This window comes from Arvicanthis niloticus, chromosome 2, assembly GCF_011762505.2.
Source record: "Arvicanthis niloticus isolate mArvNil1 chromosome 2, mArvNil1.pat.X, whole genome shotgun sequence".
In the NCBI taxonomy this organism is placed as follows: domain Eukaryota; kingdom Metazoa; phylum Chordata; class Mammalia; order Rodentia; family Muridae; genus Arvicanthis; species Arvicanthis niloticus.
Window position 1 is genome coordinate 59,953,206 of NC_047659.1, and position 15,725 is coordinate 59,968,930.

At 38.5% G+C, this 15,725-nt stretch overlaps 1 pseudogene; it reads right to left on the reverse strand.

The window, feature by feature from the left end:
• Positions 1 to 4,374: 4,374 nt before the first annotated feature.
• Positions 4,375 to 4,703, reverse strand: LOC117704503 (large ribosomal subunit protein eL30 pseudogene; annotated as a pseudogene).
• Between the last annotated feature and the right edge of the window lie 11,022 nt (positions 4,704 to 15,725).

A 15,725-nucleotide genomic window follows, 5' to 3' on the forward strand; every position in this document is an offset into this window, starting at 1 on the left:
AGAATTGTTTAGCTTAAGTTCTAGGTACTATGTGAAAGAAAAAGTAACAACTTATAAAGTTTTTGTTTCTAGTTGGGCCCAAATAGTGGATACTTCCCCAAATGAGGCATGTGTTCTTTACTTTGACAGAATCCACTGCATATACACTAATAACACTTCCATTTCACTGATGATTTGATGGATGTTTGTTTTGTAATTCTTGCAATAAGTTGGAATAGCACTTGCCGTGGAAAGGGAGACTAGAGAACTGGTTTTGATGTTAGAAAGCTACAATGATGTTGGGTAAACCTCTGAAGCCCATTAGATTTCATTGATGGAAAAGAATTATCATCTCACCACGTGAAGGTATCTGGAACAGCCTTATTAATCAAATCAATTATTCATATTTATTAAATATATACCTCATGCTTGTTGATGCATATGCTAGTGGCTCAGATAGATATCATATGCTTTCTTAGTTACTGGAGAGAGAAACAATATGCTTTTTTTAAGTTAAAAACTACAGGGTATGTAGAGGATACCTTTTAGGGTTATGTTATCCAGTCTAGAGCTCAAGGGAGTCTTTCAGGATGAAAGAAAGTATTGAGACTTGAAGAATGAATAGTGACTTGTGGGTAAAGAAAGAAAAACAACATACCAGTCAGAAAGAACAACAAATTATATGAATTAAAATGGAGAAAGCAAGGCATATCTGGGAAATTTAAATTAATATAGCTAGAAATAAGGGGGAGGGGAGTAAAAAAATTGGAGCTGGAGATACAAAGAGAGACCACCTTATAAAGACACGTAGAAAGCTCATGAGGTGAAGAATTACATTAAGGACTTTTCGTTCTGGAGGTTCAAACTAATTTATTTTGAGTCTGTCTTGTCAGCTATTCAAGGAGAATCAGAAATGATAGTAGAAGCTCATCCAAAATACTACGAGGGGCGTGTGGTAAGATTCAGAGATAGCATAACAATCAAAATCATATGACACTGGCACAAAACAGACATGTAGACTAGTGAAATAAAATTGAAGACCCAGACAGAAGCAAATGTAACTTCAGTGACTTAATGTTTGATAAAGATACCAAAAACATAAGCTGTATAAAAGAAGGCATCTTCAACAAATGCTGCTGAGAAAATTGGATGTCCATATGCAGAAGAATGAAACTAGGCTCATATATATTATCTTGCAAAAAACTAGCTCCAGATGGCTAGAGACCTAAACCTGAAGCCTCAAATACTGAAACTGCTAGAAAGAAAACATAGGTAGTGCCCTAAATGATGTGGGTATAGGAAAGGATTTCCTAAACAGGACTCTGTTTGCCCAAGAATTAAGGTCAACCATTGACAAGTGGGTTGTCATAAAACTAAAATATTTCAGCATAGCTAAAGAAACAATCATCTGGGTGAAGAGAAAACCCACAGAGTAGCAGAGAATTTTTGTCAGCTATATATCTGACAGAGGATTGCAGATATATAAAAAAATAAAAAACAAAACAAAACACCAAACCAAAACCAAACCATAGAGTAAAAAGCAAGCAAGCAAACAAACCAAAACCCCAAACCTCAGAAACCAAAACTCATTCTAAGAATGAGTCTGGGACATGAAAAGTTCTCAAAGGAAGGAAAAAAAAGGGATTTTTTTTTTGGGGGGAAACATTATATATTATTTATATTATTTTCCAGTACCACATGGCTTGGGTGTGGTGGCACGTATCTGTAATCACAGTATTCAGGAGGTAGAGACAGGAGAATAAGGATCCAAGGTCATCTTTAGTTACCTAGTTTGAAGCTATCCTGGGTTACATGAGACTCTGTCTCCAAGAAGCAAGGAAGCAACCACTCAAGCACACGTTAATAATATATTTAATAGGATAAGTTACATTTAAAATAGAAAACAAAACCACCTGGGTGAGCTCCTTTTGTGTAAGGTGGCTTGGCTGCACTATATGGTGCCATTTGGCTGAACCGCTTGGGTCAGGACATCTGAGAAATTAATCAGCTTCCAAATAGGTTTCCCAGAAATTATTTCCTAGCAAACTTGTATTAGTAACTATAGAAAATGTTGCCTAGGCGACTTTTAAACACAAAGATAGTAGCAGAGAAATCGTTACTCAGGGCTCTTAAAGAGACTTGATTAATGTCCCTGAAAATCTAGGCCTCATCATAGTGTAATGCAGACATTAAGTCTTACCAGTTTCCAGTTGAAGTTTTGTTAAGTCTCCACTGATTTCCAGTTGAAGTTTTGAAGATAATTGAGTGAAGAAACTTTCATAGTACACTCTAGTTATTTTGAAGAACTTTTAAAAGAATCAGAACTTATCTTACTATGGTAATTGCTCATGTGGATATGAATAGAAAAATCTCTCTGTTTTTTGGTGTGTGTATGTGACACAATTTCTCTCTCTCTCTCTCTCTCTCTCTCTCTCTCTCTCTCTCTCTCTCTCTCTCTGTGTGTGTGTGTATGAATGTGTGTACATCTGACTGGGGGCAACCTGCTACCCCTGTCCTTTGCTATGGGGAAATGAATATGCTCACTTCTTCCTTCATTAATGTCAGTCTTTGGCTCCCTTCCAATCTGACTGCTTGGTTTAAAATGCAGCAGAGTATGAGGCATGCCTTCCCACACATTCTAAAAATTCCTGTTTAAAAGGATTATCTATACTGTACTGCATAAAGTAAAAAAAAAAATAGCACCCATTTCTGTTTTCCTGGACTATCCAGATTGATTGTAAGTGGTTAAGCTGCTCAGGCTGGGTTAGTTTGGGTGAACTGTTCTCAAAATGTGGCCAGAGAGGCTCATGATAATGCACTGTGTAGGTCTCTATTGGCTTTCTCTGTAGGTAGGTATTCATATATTAGATGCTCTCTTTTAAAAATAGGCTCTCCCTCCCCCGAGGAAAAGTAGAACCAAATAAATACACCCAACAACATACATCAGACATCTACTATACGCTACTGTATGTGTAAAAAATGGTAAATTGTAATGAACACTAAGGAAAAGCCACACCTCATCCCTCAGAAGCCATCAACTGTCAATAACTTCTACTAAGCCGCTCTCACATCCATGCTGGAATATTGATTGGCTTGATCTTGTGCAGGTCTTGTGCAGGCAACCACTGCTGTTATGATTTCGTGAGTTCGACAGCCCTGCCATGTCTCAAAGACCTTGTTTTGCCTCAGTTTTGTCTTATTTCTGTCTTTTAAATCCTTCTACTCTTCTGCAGTATCCCCTGAGACTCTTCAGGAGGGTCTATAAAGCAGATGTCTCATTTATGGTTGAACACTACACAAACACTTCTTCTCTGCATTTGGACTAGTTGTGAGTCTCTGTATTAGCCCATGTCCACTGCATAAAGAATATTTAAAAATTGTTTATTGTAAAATACATTTAAAAATGTAGGTTACAGTTTTTTATATCTTCTTTTATTGAAAATAGATTTCTTAATCCAATATATTCCAATATACTTTCACCTCCCTCAACTCCTCCCAGACCCTCCACACTTCATCTCCTACCCAAATCCATACCCCCTTTCTCTTTCATTAAAAAACGAACAAACAACTAAAAATAACAATAAAATAAAATGAGACAAAACAAAACAAACCAGAATAAGAAGCCATAAAGAAAACAACAACAACAAAAGAGAGCCAAAGAAAAAGCACAAAAACATGTCTAGATGTGGAGACACACATTTGTACACATAGAAATCCAATAAAACCACAAAACTGAAAGGCTAAAAACACCAAAAAGCCCCGACAAAGCCTTATGAAACAAAGAATCAAAAAAGCCTTATGAATCAAAAAATGTCAGTGAGTTCCTTTTATTTTGCCATCTGTTGCATCTATGGGTCTATGGGGCCTGCCCTTTATAGTGGTTTGTAGACCCAGTGAGAGAAAACCAACTTCTTTCCCTTCCAGCCCCATGAGTAGTCAGTGGGGGTAAAGGCTCTAGGTAGTCACCAGCTTGATTTCTCCATGTTCAGTGAGGTGTGTAAGTATTGTCTTCAATAAAAGGACCTTATCATCAGTTTGTGGAGAGCAATCAATAGTCTTACATAAAGAAGATTGTAAAAAAAGTGCAATACATTTTTGTCTTTTTTTTCTTTTCTTTTTTTTGTTTTGTTTTGTTTTGTTTTGTTTTGTTTTTTTGAGACAAGGTTTCTCTGTGTAGTCCTGGCTGGCCTGGAACTTACTCTGTAGACCAGGCTGGCCTCAAACTCAGAAATCCGCCTGCCTCTGCCTCTCAAGTGCTGGGATTAAAGACATGCACCACCACTGCCTGGCACAATACATTTTTCTATGTCTAAATACAGGAAAATTAAAAGCAAAGTAACTTAAAATATATTTTTAAGCTCTGGCACAGTTTTGTTAAAGGAAAACCTTCCTGGGTTACTTCTCAGCAGTCTGTTCTGGCATGCTTCTCATAGTATGAGAATCAGCTGGGTCAATGATAGCCAGTGTGCATACTCTGTAGTATTTTCTGAATGCTGTACCCAATTCAATATTACTGCCACTGTAATGATGGACACCAGTTTTAGCCAACATGGCATAGTATTCTCTTTCAGATTTCCTCAAAGGTGGGCAGTTGTTTGTGAGGATAACCAATTTTGCTTTGCTTTGACTGTTCATATTCAGAGTCTGTATCTCAGCATGTGCTTTCCACTTTTCTCCACTAAGCTGGAGTCTAGAGACTTTTTCATCTTCTTTACAGCCACCATTTTCTTGTCTTAGGTGTGGGACAATCCGCAACCAAGATGAGCTAGCAAGATGGCCCAGGAGTGAGAGTTTAAAAATATATTCAACAGTTAAATGTAAAAGCATGGCCTCTGTGTCTAGACACATTATCATGTTTCTGTGTACTGACTACCTCCAAAGGCAGCTCAACATTATATTCATGTAATAGAGATGCAAGTACATCCAGAGTGTGGATAATTTCTCCAAATGATGAAAATTTCTTTGTAAATTCCCTAGCCAAACAAGACATATTTTTTTCCTCCACCTACATGGAAGTTATATTCCATGTAATTCAGTTTATAGTAAAATTGTAAAAAAAAAGCACCTGTTTATTCTAAAACAACTTTCATACTTGTAATGATAATGGCAAAATGATAAAGTTTTAATTTCTGTGATATTAAGGTACATTTAAAAATTTACAGGGGAGGTTCACTATTTTTGCCTGTGAGAGATCATGTTATAGTTTTGCTGACGGTTGTCACCTAAATAGAGGTAGTGACAACTGATAGTAGTGTGTCCTTCATAAGTTTTTTTTTTAAACAGTCCCCAGGGAGCTGGGAATGGAGGCATATGCCTATAACCTTAGCTGAGTCAGGAGGATCATAAATCAAGAATGGACTGGGTACACCAAAAGTTCAAGGTAATAATGAGCTATATATCAAGATGCTGTTTCAAGAAAAGAAAACCTCAGGAGTCTTTACTACCAAATTATAAACAAAGATAAAGAGATTAAAATAAGAAAAATTCAATAAAGCTTTCTTAAAGAGCCCCAAGTATGTTTTGGAAGGTAGATAAACAAATGAGCTGTGGAATTCTGTGACGGGCTGGTAGAGTGATAGTTACTGCAGGAGAGCAACCCAGCTCTTCCTGTGCCTAGAAACTCAAGAGATGGGGGAAGGATGAGAAGAAAAGGTAGAATGGGCAAGGCAGTCCTACTCTCCAAGATTCCAGAGTTTTGAAGCTCTCTATCATTCTAGCAGTGAAGAAACTCACTCATTTGCACATATAAAAGCATCACTAGACACTGTAGTGTGGAAGTGAATTAGAGTACTGCTGGTGACTAAGGTGTGTCACACACGGTGTACCACAGCACTGCTTGAGAACTTATCAGAAATACAACTTTTTGGACTCAATCTTGGACATACTTATGTTTACTGTATGTCTGTCATGGTGCCTTTAAGCTAGTAACAAGCCATAGCCATTTATTTCTTATGGTTTTGGATGTCAAGAAGTGCAAGTTCAAGGTACTATCAGATGGTGGCTAGCCAGAACCACGTTGTGGTTTATGTAAATGAGAAATGCTCACACGGGAGAAGGGATTCTCTTTTACAAGGCACTGATTCCATTCACAAAGACAGAGTCCTTACAGCTTAATTAACTTGTCTTACCCTAGTGCTTTATTATTGGAGGTTAGACTGCACAGTTGAGTTTTAGGAAGAGACAATCCTAGAAACCTTAGCAATCTATCGTGAAGAAGTGAAAAACTTTACTGTGATGCTCATCAAAACATCCCAAGCACCTGGTCCTATGCCTGTTCTGTTTTTTTTTTTCTGCTCAGTAAGTCTGTAATGAGTGTTAAATGGGCAGCCAAAAGCTTATGAATGACCAACCTGGATTCTGAGCCCAGAACCGACATTAATAAATCCCAACAGTGTCTTTATTAGGACTGTGCTGAGTTCAGCAACAGTACTTAACATTTACAAATTAAACGACTATATTTCGACTATATTTGCTTTAATACATCATTTTATTTTAAAATGTGCCCTTATATTTAAAAATTACATTTGTTGATTGGCTGATTGTGTAGGGGGAAGTGGTACACTTGCCACAATGTGTATATCGAGGTCAGAGGAAAACTTGCAAAAGTTTTTTCCACCATGTGCGTTCCAGGGATCAAACTCAGGACACCAGGCTTGCCTTTTATCTACTGAGCCATGTTGCCTTTCCTGATATGATATTTTAGTACATTCCATTGTGATATCAGAAGAGATAATGACCATGAAGAAGAATACGTTTTAGGTTAGAATTCAGTGTAATGGGCTTGCTCATGACATTTTCATACATATGTGTCATTACACTGTGTTCTCATCCATCCCACTTTCCCACTGCCTCCCCCCTGGCTGCTGTATCCTTCTGGCTGATTATCCTCTTCTTTGCTTTTGTGTAATATGTATTCAATTATCCTTGTTTCCCTCCTGAAAAAGTATTTTGAATATAGTAAAAGTGCCTACAGCTGCTAGTGCTGGGGACAGAAAATGTGGTACATTTACACAATGGAGTACTGCTCAGCTATTTAAAACAATGACTTCATGAAATTCTTAGGCAAATGGAAGGAACTAGAAAATATCATCCAGAGTGAGGTAATCCAGTCACAAAAGAACACACATGGTATGCACTCACTGATAAGTGAATATTATGAAAAAAGCTTGGAATACCCAAGATACAACTCACAGACCACATGAAGCTCAAGAAGAAGGAAGACCAAAGTGTGGATGCTTCAGTACTATTTAGAAGGAGGAACAAAATAATCTTAAGATGTAGAGGGAGAGAGGGACCTGAGAGAGAGGGGGAGGGAAAAGAGGAGGGGCAGGATCGGGTATGGGAGGAGATGGAGAGGGTCAAGAAATTGAATGGAGGTGTGTGTGTGTGTGTGTGTGTGTGTGTGTGTGTGTGTGTGCAGTGGAGGATGGGGAACTGGGGTTAACTACTAGATAGTCTCAGATGCCAGTAAAGCAAGAGGCTCCCAACAGGGATGACATTAGCTGAAATACCCAACAAAGGGGGGAGAGAACATGTAAAAACCATATCCAGAAGTTAGGCACAGTCTCTGGTTGACCTATTGATGGGGCCACCCACTCATTTAAAAAATATTAACCTAGAATTGCTCCTGTCTAAAGGAAATGCAGGGACAAAGAGTGGAACAGAGACTGAAAGAAAGTCCATCCAGAGACTGCCCCACCTAGGGATCCATCCCATCTGCGGACAACAAACCCAGACACTTGCTGATGCCAAGAAGTGCTTTCTGACAGGAGCTGATATAGCTGTCCCCTGAGAGGCTCTGCCAGAACCTAACCAACACAGATGCAGATGCTTGCATCCAACCATCAAACTAAGCATGGCGACCCCAATGGAAGAGTTAGGGAAAGGACTGAAGGAGCTGAAGGGATTTCGACCCCATAAGAAGAACAACAATATCAACCAACCAGATGCTCCCAGAGCTCCCAGCGACTAAACCACCAACCAAAAAGTACACATGGAGGGATCCATGGCTCCAGCTGCATATGTAGCAGGAGTGGGTGGGGGGAGCACCCTCATAGAAGCAGGGGGATGGGGATGGGGATGGGATAGGGGGTTTGCAGAGGAGAAACCAAGAAGGGAAGTAACATTTGAAATGTAAATAAATAAAATAACCAATAAAACAATGAGACAAAAAGATGTTCAAGGACATCTTTAGCTAGATAGTGAATTCAAGTCTAGCTTTGAATGTATGAGATCATGTTAAGAATACATGAAGTACATGAAATAATATGCATTTATTAAACTTAAAGGGTCTGCACCTGACTGTAAATCTCATCTACCATTTCGGGTATAATGCATTGCTTGTGGAGGCCTGGCCACTCTAACAGTCTTTGGACTATGGCAGAGCTTGCAGAAATGAGAGTGATTTATAGGATGATCGCTTTTGGGCTTTCTTGTGATTAATAAAGAAGCTAAGCACGCTGCTCTCATTCCATCTGCTGGCATAAGTGGTTGTTTCAAAAGTGCAAACTTAATTTTATCTCCAGGAAAGACATATCCACATACGCAGAGAAAAAAACTTCAGAGAAGACTAAAGGTTAAGTGCATCCATTTAATACGACAGTCCCTAAAAGTACGGGTTTCTCTAATGAAGTGATTACCTATGAATTCAAGGCTTCTACCTAGTCCTTCTGAGCTGGGAGGATCATTAGAGGTGATGTATTTCCATTAGGTGGAAGTTTAATTGCTTCAACAAAGAGACCCCAGAATGCAATCCTCACCTTTCCTTTCAGGGTGAGGATTAGACTTGCTTTATGCCACCAGTTAAGCACTCCAGTGAGCTCTTGCATCCTGATGAGTGTCCTAATTACCTACATGGCTCAGTTGGTAGAAAAGGAGTAGAGAGGAAAACGGAAAATGCGTATCTCTGGTTTTGATGGCTACAGCACAGAATGCATGTTCATGAACCACATACCATGACTAAAAACCTGGGTGCATAGACACCCAAGGCAACTTTGTGTTTTTTACAGAAGAAGGAGAAAGCACTCTTCTTCTTCTTTTTTTTTTGAACAATCAACAGTCTGTGTCACATGATCCTATACTTCTCTTTAAAAAGTGGAAGAAGTAAGGACTGTGGAGGTAGCTCAGTCTGCAAAGTACTTGTGTGAGGATCAGCCCTGGTATCCTTGTGAAAAAGCTAAGGATTGTGGTGTGAGTGTATAATTATCAATGCTGGGGGAAGTAGAAACAGGGGTGTCCCTGGGCTCCCTGGCTATCCAGCCTAGCTTAATTGATGAGTTCCGGGCTAAGTAAGAGACTTAATAAACCATGGTTGATGGCCTTTTCCCTCTCACATCCACATGAATGTGCATACATATGCATATGCACCTACACACAGATGTGCAAACCACACACACTTGTGAACATGTGTACTCTCCCCAATAAAAAGGAACAGATAAAAGCCCATAGAACAAAATGACTCACCTCTACCACCATGTCATCTGATAGATATCAAAGTTACTCAGTTTATCATCCAGCTCTCCCAGCATCCTCTCAGTCGTTATCAACTGAATGCTACACATTGCTCCTAGCCAGGAGGTGAGATAGACAAGCCTACTGTACTCAAAGATTTTATCCTCAAGCCAGAGGAGGCAGAATAAACAAATGAAGGAAATACAGTAATTTCAATATCACAAAAAAAGGCCAATGAGAAAGTAACAGAGAGGTGTTCATAGGGACTTCCAGGCTTTTACTCTTTGCCTCCCTCGTCCTTCTGGGTCTTCTGTTAATCTGAGGTTCAGCAGAGTACCTAAGGAAGAAGAATCAGCTATCCATAAAACATTACACCAAGTCTAATCAACCACATGCTTTTTTTTTTTCTCTATGTTTAGCAAGGCCTGAATGGCTGTGACTGCTAATGGAAACTAGCAACTTTCAGTATCAGAATTTTGAATTTGTCCCAAATGAACATTGCTGGCAAACAACCAGTGATTATCAGGTGTCTGATGTGACAAGATTTTGATGTCTTAATTTAGTTCCTAGTGGGAGGATTACATGTCACACAAACTGCCTAGTGTCACAAGGAGAAAAAAGAGCTGTGTATAGAGGCAGAAGCTGTAGAAGTACAGAAGCTCAGGAGGCAGATAGATGACCCTGTAGACTGTGCTGGGCACTAAGGGTAAGCGCTATAGCAAAAAGCTAAAGCTTATCATCTGAAGGAAGGCAGGCTCCTTATCGCTAAACACAGCCCAAATTCTCTAATTGCCTTAGAGAAATGCTTTTTATTATAAAGGAACATCTGAAACTCGAGTCATCCACTCAATTAATGAATATCATTTAGCTGGGCAGTGGTAGCGCATGCCTTTAATCTCAGCACTTGGGAGGCAGAGGCAGGCGGATTTCTGAGTTCAAGGCCAGCCTGGTCTACAGAGTGAGTTCCAGGACAGCCAAGGCTACACAGCGAAACCCTGTCTTGAAAAACAAACAAACAAACAAAAAAATCATTTAGGGCAGTGGATTTCAATCTTCCTAATGATGTAACCATTTAATACAGTTCTTCATGTTGTAGGTACCCCCAACCATAACATTATTTTTGTTGCTAGTTCATAACTACAATTTTGATAATGTTATGAATCATAATGTGAATATCTATGCAAGATGTCTAATATGTAACCCCTGTGAAAGGGTCTTTCTACCCCCAAGGGGTTACAACCCACAGGTTGAGAACTGCTGACTGAGGGGGAGAGCAAATTATATAAACGGTTCATTTAGAACTGAGAATTCCATAATGTCTTATTTTCTGCATTTTAACCAGTTGTGAAACTTTGCATTAATCACCATGTGCTTCAAAGAGAAGCATCTCTAAGCTATAGAAGTCATGTTGTAGATGTAATTGTGACTTGGTTCCATAGATCTGCATTTTGATGAGTTGTGCATCATGGCAGAAGAAGGGGTCAAAAGATTGTAAGAGCCAGAGGCACAGGAAGTTTGCTGTGAAACTTTGTCTCCTAGAAATGTCAGAAGCCACACGTAGGAATTCTCACCAACATGGCTGCCTAAACATGAACTGAACCAGAATGGCATCAGGAAGCATGTTAACATGGAAGCTAGGGAATCTCAGGAGACCACACTCTTAGACAAAGATCTATAATCAATGAAAAAATACAGAGTTTCCCCCAGAAAGGAGCACACCAATTGGGTATCCAATGTTCATTACTGAAAACATTATGTGTATGTGTGTGTGTGTGTGTGTGTGTGTGTGTGTGTGTGTGTGTAGTTAATAACAAAAAGAAGCTATAAGTTATAAATTAGAACAAGAGCAAAGAGGTAGTACATGAGAATACTTGGAGGGATGAAAGGAAAGGGGGAAATGTAATTATATTAATATAAAATATTTATAAACTATACTTGGGACATGGTTCAGTGGTAAGGTGCTTATTTAACATGTGAGGCCATGGGTTCAATCCTCAGCACTTTAGGAAAGCAAAAGATCACATATAAATATTCCTAAATATAACCTGCTCAGTCCATGTAATATTACTTGTATGCATATTTTCAGGGTTGACTATTTGTCACTGGACAAACTGACTGGTGTGCTCTTTCCCAAGGAAAAACTGTCTCTCTGACTCCTAGTTTTTCTGGATTTACTACAGTTCTTTGTAAGATCGAGGACCTCTTGGGCCTTTCCTGTCTATTTTGGAATGTCCACTGGTGTCATCCTTATTCAAGTCACATTTGGACAGTCAGGTTGATGAGACTTATGGGGATATATTCTGACACAATATTACAAGAAACTCCTTGATCCTCTGGCTCTTACAATCTTTCTGGACCGTCTTCCACAATGTTCCTTGATCCTTAGGTATTGGACTATTTTGTAGATTTATCTATTGAGACTGTACTCCACAACCATATTTTGATTGGATTTGGTTTTCTGTGATGATCTTTAGCTCTTGCAAACAGATTTCCTGGATGAGGAGGGAGGGACTACACTTATCTATGGGTATAAGGATGTTTATATTGTCGTTAGAGATTATGCTGGTTTGGTAAATTAGTAGTTGTAGATTCTCCTCTGATAATTATGACTTCACTAGCACTGAATTGACTAGGTTTCCAGTACCAGGCATGGCTTGCCTCTTGTTTAGTGTGTCTTAAGTCCAATTAGAGAGCTATTAGTTACTCCCAAGGTAAGTGAGCTAAAACTTAGGGTTATCATCATGTTGGTTGTTGATATGATTCATAGGTGTCATAGCTGGGTAAGACTGTTGGTTGCCTCACTTGGAAGCTTGTATGGTACCTTCATGAAAGCTTGTCCTTAGGAGTGGACATTCAGGTCAATTACAGCTCAGAGGTTTTTGGGCTTTTTTTTCTGAAATAAATGGTTACTGCTTGTCCTGGGGAAGATGTTACACACACATCTACTAACCATAGGTAGGGAGTCTATAACAAACCAAAATACAGATACTGCCAAGTTTACCTTGGTGAACCAATGAGTTTTATTTGAGTTACATACAGAATTATGGGTGAGGGGGCTACTTACCAGGCCAGAAATGACTCAAAGACAGCTGCATCACCAAAACTTACTTCAACATGAGTGATAGCCCAAAAATTTGGGAACACAGAATACGCTACATAGCCTACAATCAGCTGCTTGGCTTGTCTGAGAGTAACTCTCAGAAGTCTTTATTGTTTACCTTGTCAGGGAGGGGCCTAGTGAGTTGCTTCAGGATCTCCCTGAAACCACTTTGAATTGTTTACCTCTTGCTTACTGAGCTTTCCTGAAGGATGGAATGTTTCAGTCTCAGTGGAAACTGCTAAGCAACAATGATGTCATTATCAATACAGCATCTTCTATTTTGGGAGGCAAAAAAATGATGCTAACAAGAGCCTATATATTTTGGGAGTCTCTTGGAAAGCTTTGACCAACAAGTCAAGAGAAGACTTCTTATATTCTGCTCTTGGGATTTCTCTTAGGTGCTCTTTGGCTCTTAGAGAAGCATCATCAGCCCCAGCAAGAAAAGTTCACTAAATCTATATATGTATATCTGTACACAAAATTATGTGTATTATAGTTTTATGGGGTAAATAGTTAATAATATGATTTCTTATGGGTTTTCAAACATTCTTAGTATTGTTTTCCTTCCTTCTTCTTTCTTCTGTATTTACTTACCTCCTCAGCCCTTTCCTATTTCTTTTATCAGATTGCTTGTATCCTGCTATTCCCTCTCTATTGCTTCTAAACCACCTGGCACTGGTAGCATATTACTTCTTTTTGCAGTAATTAAGGACTATGTACTTATATCTGAAGACTTGGAGCTAGGAACTTTCAATGAGAGAGAACATGTGATGTATATCTTTCTGAGTCAGGATTGCCTTAGTCAATATGTTCTTTCCTAGTTTCATCCACTTACCTGCAAAGTTTGTAATTTCATTTTTCTTTACAATTGAAGAATATCCTGCAGTTTATATGTATCACATTTTCATTATTCATCCATCAGTTGATGTACTTTTTGGTTGTTTCCATTTCTTAGCTACTGTAAATAGAGTAGCATGGTTGAGTATTTATCTGTGGAGTAGGATTGGAGTCCTTTGGGTACATGCTCATGAGTGTATAACTGTATCTTGAGTAGATCTATCCTCAGCTTTCTGAGGAAATACAATGACCTCCAAGTGGCTTACAACGTTGTACTCCTACTAGCAATGAGTAAATTTCTCCATTTCTTACATCTTTAGAAGCATGAATTTTCATTTGTTTTATTGATCTTGGCCATTTTGAGTGGTGTAAGATAAAATCTGAAAGTAGTTTTGATTTGCATTTCCCTGATGATTAATGATGTTGAACATTTCTTTACATCTTTCTCAAGCATTTGTGTTTAATCTTTTGACAACTCTTTGTTTAGCTATGTACCCCATCTTAAAATTGTGTTATTTTTTCCTTGATGTTCAGTTTTTGTAGTTTTGTATATATTTTAGACTCTAACCCTCTATCAATATGTATTTGGTAAAGATTGTTTTCCTATTCTATAGCCTCTGATTTGTCTGGATAATGGTATCTCTTGCCATATGGAAACTTTAAGTTTTTTGAGGTCATACTTATTATTGATTTTAGTGCCTGTGTTAATGGTGTTTTATTCAGAAAATATTTTTTCTGTGCCAATGAGTTTAAGCCTATTTCCACTTTCTCCTCTATTAGATTCAGAGTATTTGGTTTTATGTTGAAGTCTTTAATCCATTTGGAGTTGAGTTTTGCACAGGGTAATGAATATGGGTCTATTTATATTCTATGTGTAGCCATCCAGTCTGTCTAGCACCATTGTTGAAAATGTTTTTTTTTTTTTTTTTCCAGTGTGCATTTTGGCTGGGACAGGGGAGGCTCCTGGGGGTCTATGGGGCTGACCCTAGCTAAGACTCATAGTAGTGGAGGATGTGCTGCTGATGTGGCTACCTCCTGTAGCCCGGCGGGACTTCCAGTGGAGGGATGGGGACACCAACCACCCACAAAACCTTCAACCCAAAATTTATCCTGCCTACAAGATATGCAGAAATAAAAATGGAACAGAGATTGAAGGAATGGCTAGCCAGTGACTGGCCCATCTTAAGACCCATCCTATGGGAGAGAGCCAACCTTTGATGGTATTAATGATACTCTGCTCTGCTTGCAGAGAGGAGCTTAGCATAACTGTCCTCTAAAAGGCTTCATCCAGATGCAGAGACCCACAGCCAAAGATTAGGTTTGCAAGTGTTTTATTGAGAGAATTTTTGTATCTATGATCACAAGGGAAATTGGTGTGTAATTTCTGTCTTTGTTGGATCTTTGTGTGCCTTAGGTATCAGGGTAATTGTCATTTCTTAAAAACAACTAGGCAATGCTCCTTAAATTGCTATTTTGAAGAATGTGAGGAGTATTGGCATTAATTCTTTGAAGGTCTGGTAGAATGTCGTGCTGAATCTATCTGGCCCTGATCTTGTTTTGATTGGAAGACTTAATTACTGCTTCTATTTCACATATAGGACTGCAATAGCCTCTTCGTGGATTTTTCCTTTGATGAGTATGTGATGTCTTGCCCTATATCTCCTGATTAGTTTTGATTTGAAGCCTATTTTGTTAGATCTTAAAATGGCCCACTTGCTTGCTTCTTGAGTCCATTTGCCAGGAATACATTTTTCCAATTTGAAAAATTCATTGTTTAGCTCTGTATTTTATTTTTCAATTGGATTATTTGGATAGTTGGTGTCTAATTTCTTAAGTTCTTTATATATTTTGGATACTAGCCCCTCTGTCAGATGTAGAGTTAATGAAGATCTTTTCCCAATCTGTAGGCTGCTGTTTTGTCCTATTGACAATGTCCTTTGCCTTATAGAAGCTTTTCATTTTCATGAAGTTCTATTTATCAATTATTAATCTTAGAGCCTGAGCCATTGGGGTTCTGTTTAGGTAATTGTCTTCTGTACCAATTTGTTCAAGGCTATTTCCCACTTCCTTTTCTATTATATTTAATGTATTCGTTTTTATGTTGAGGTCTTTGATCCATTTGGACTTGAGTTTTGTGTAGGTTGATAAATATGAATCTATTTGCATTCTTCTATATGCAGATATCTACTTAGACCAGCACCATTTGTTAAAGATGCTTTCTTTTTTCCCCCATTGTTTGGCTTTGTCTTCTTTGTAAAAAAACAAATATCCATAGGTGTGTGTGGGTTTATTTCTGGGTATTTGATTTGAATCCATTGATCAACCTGTCTGTTTCTATACCAATATCATACAATATCAT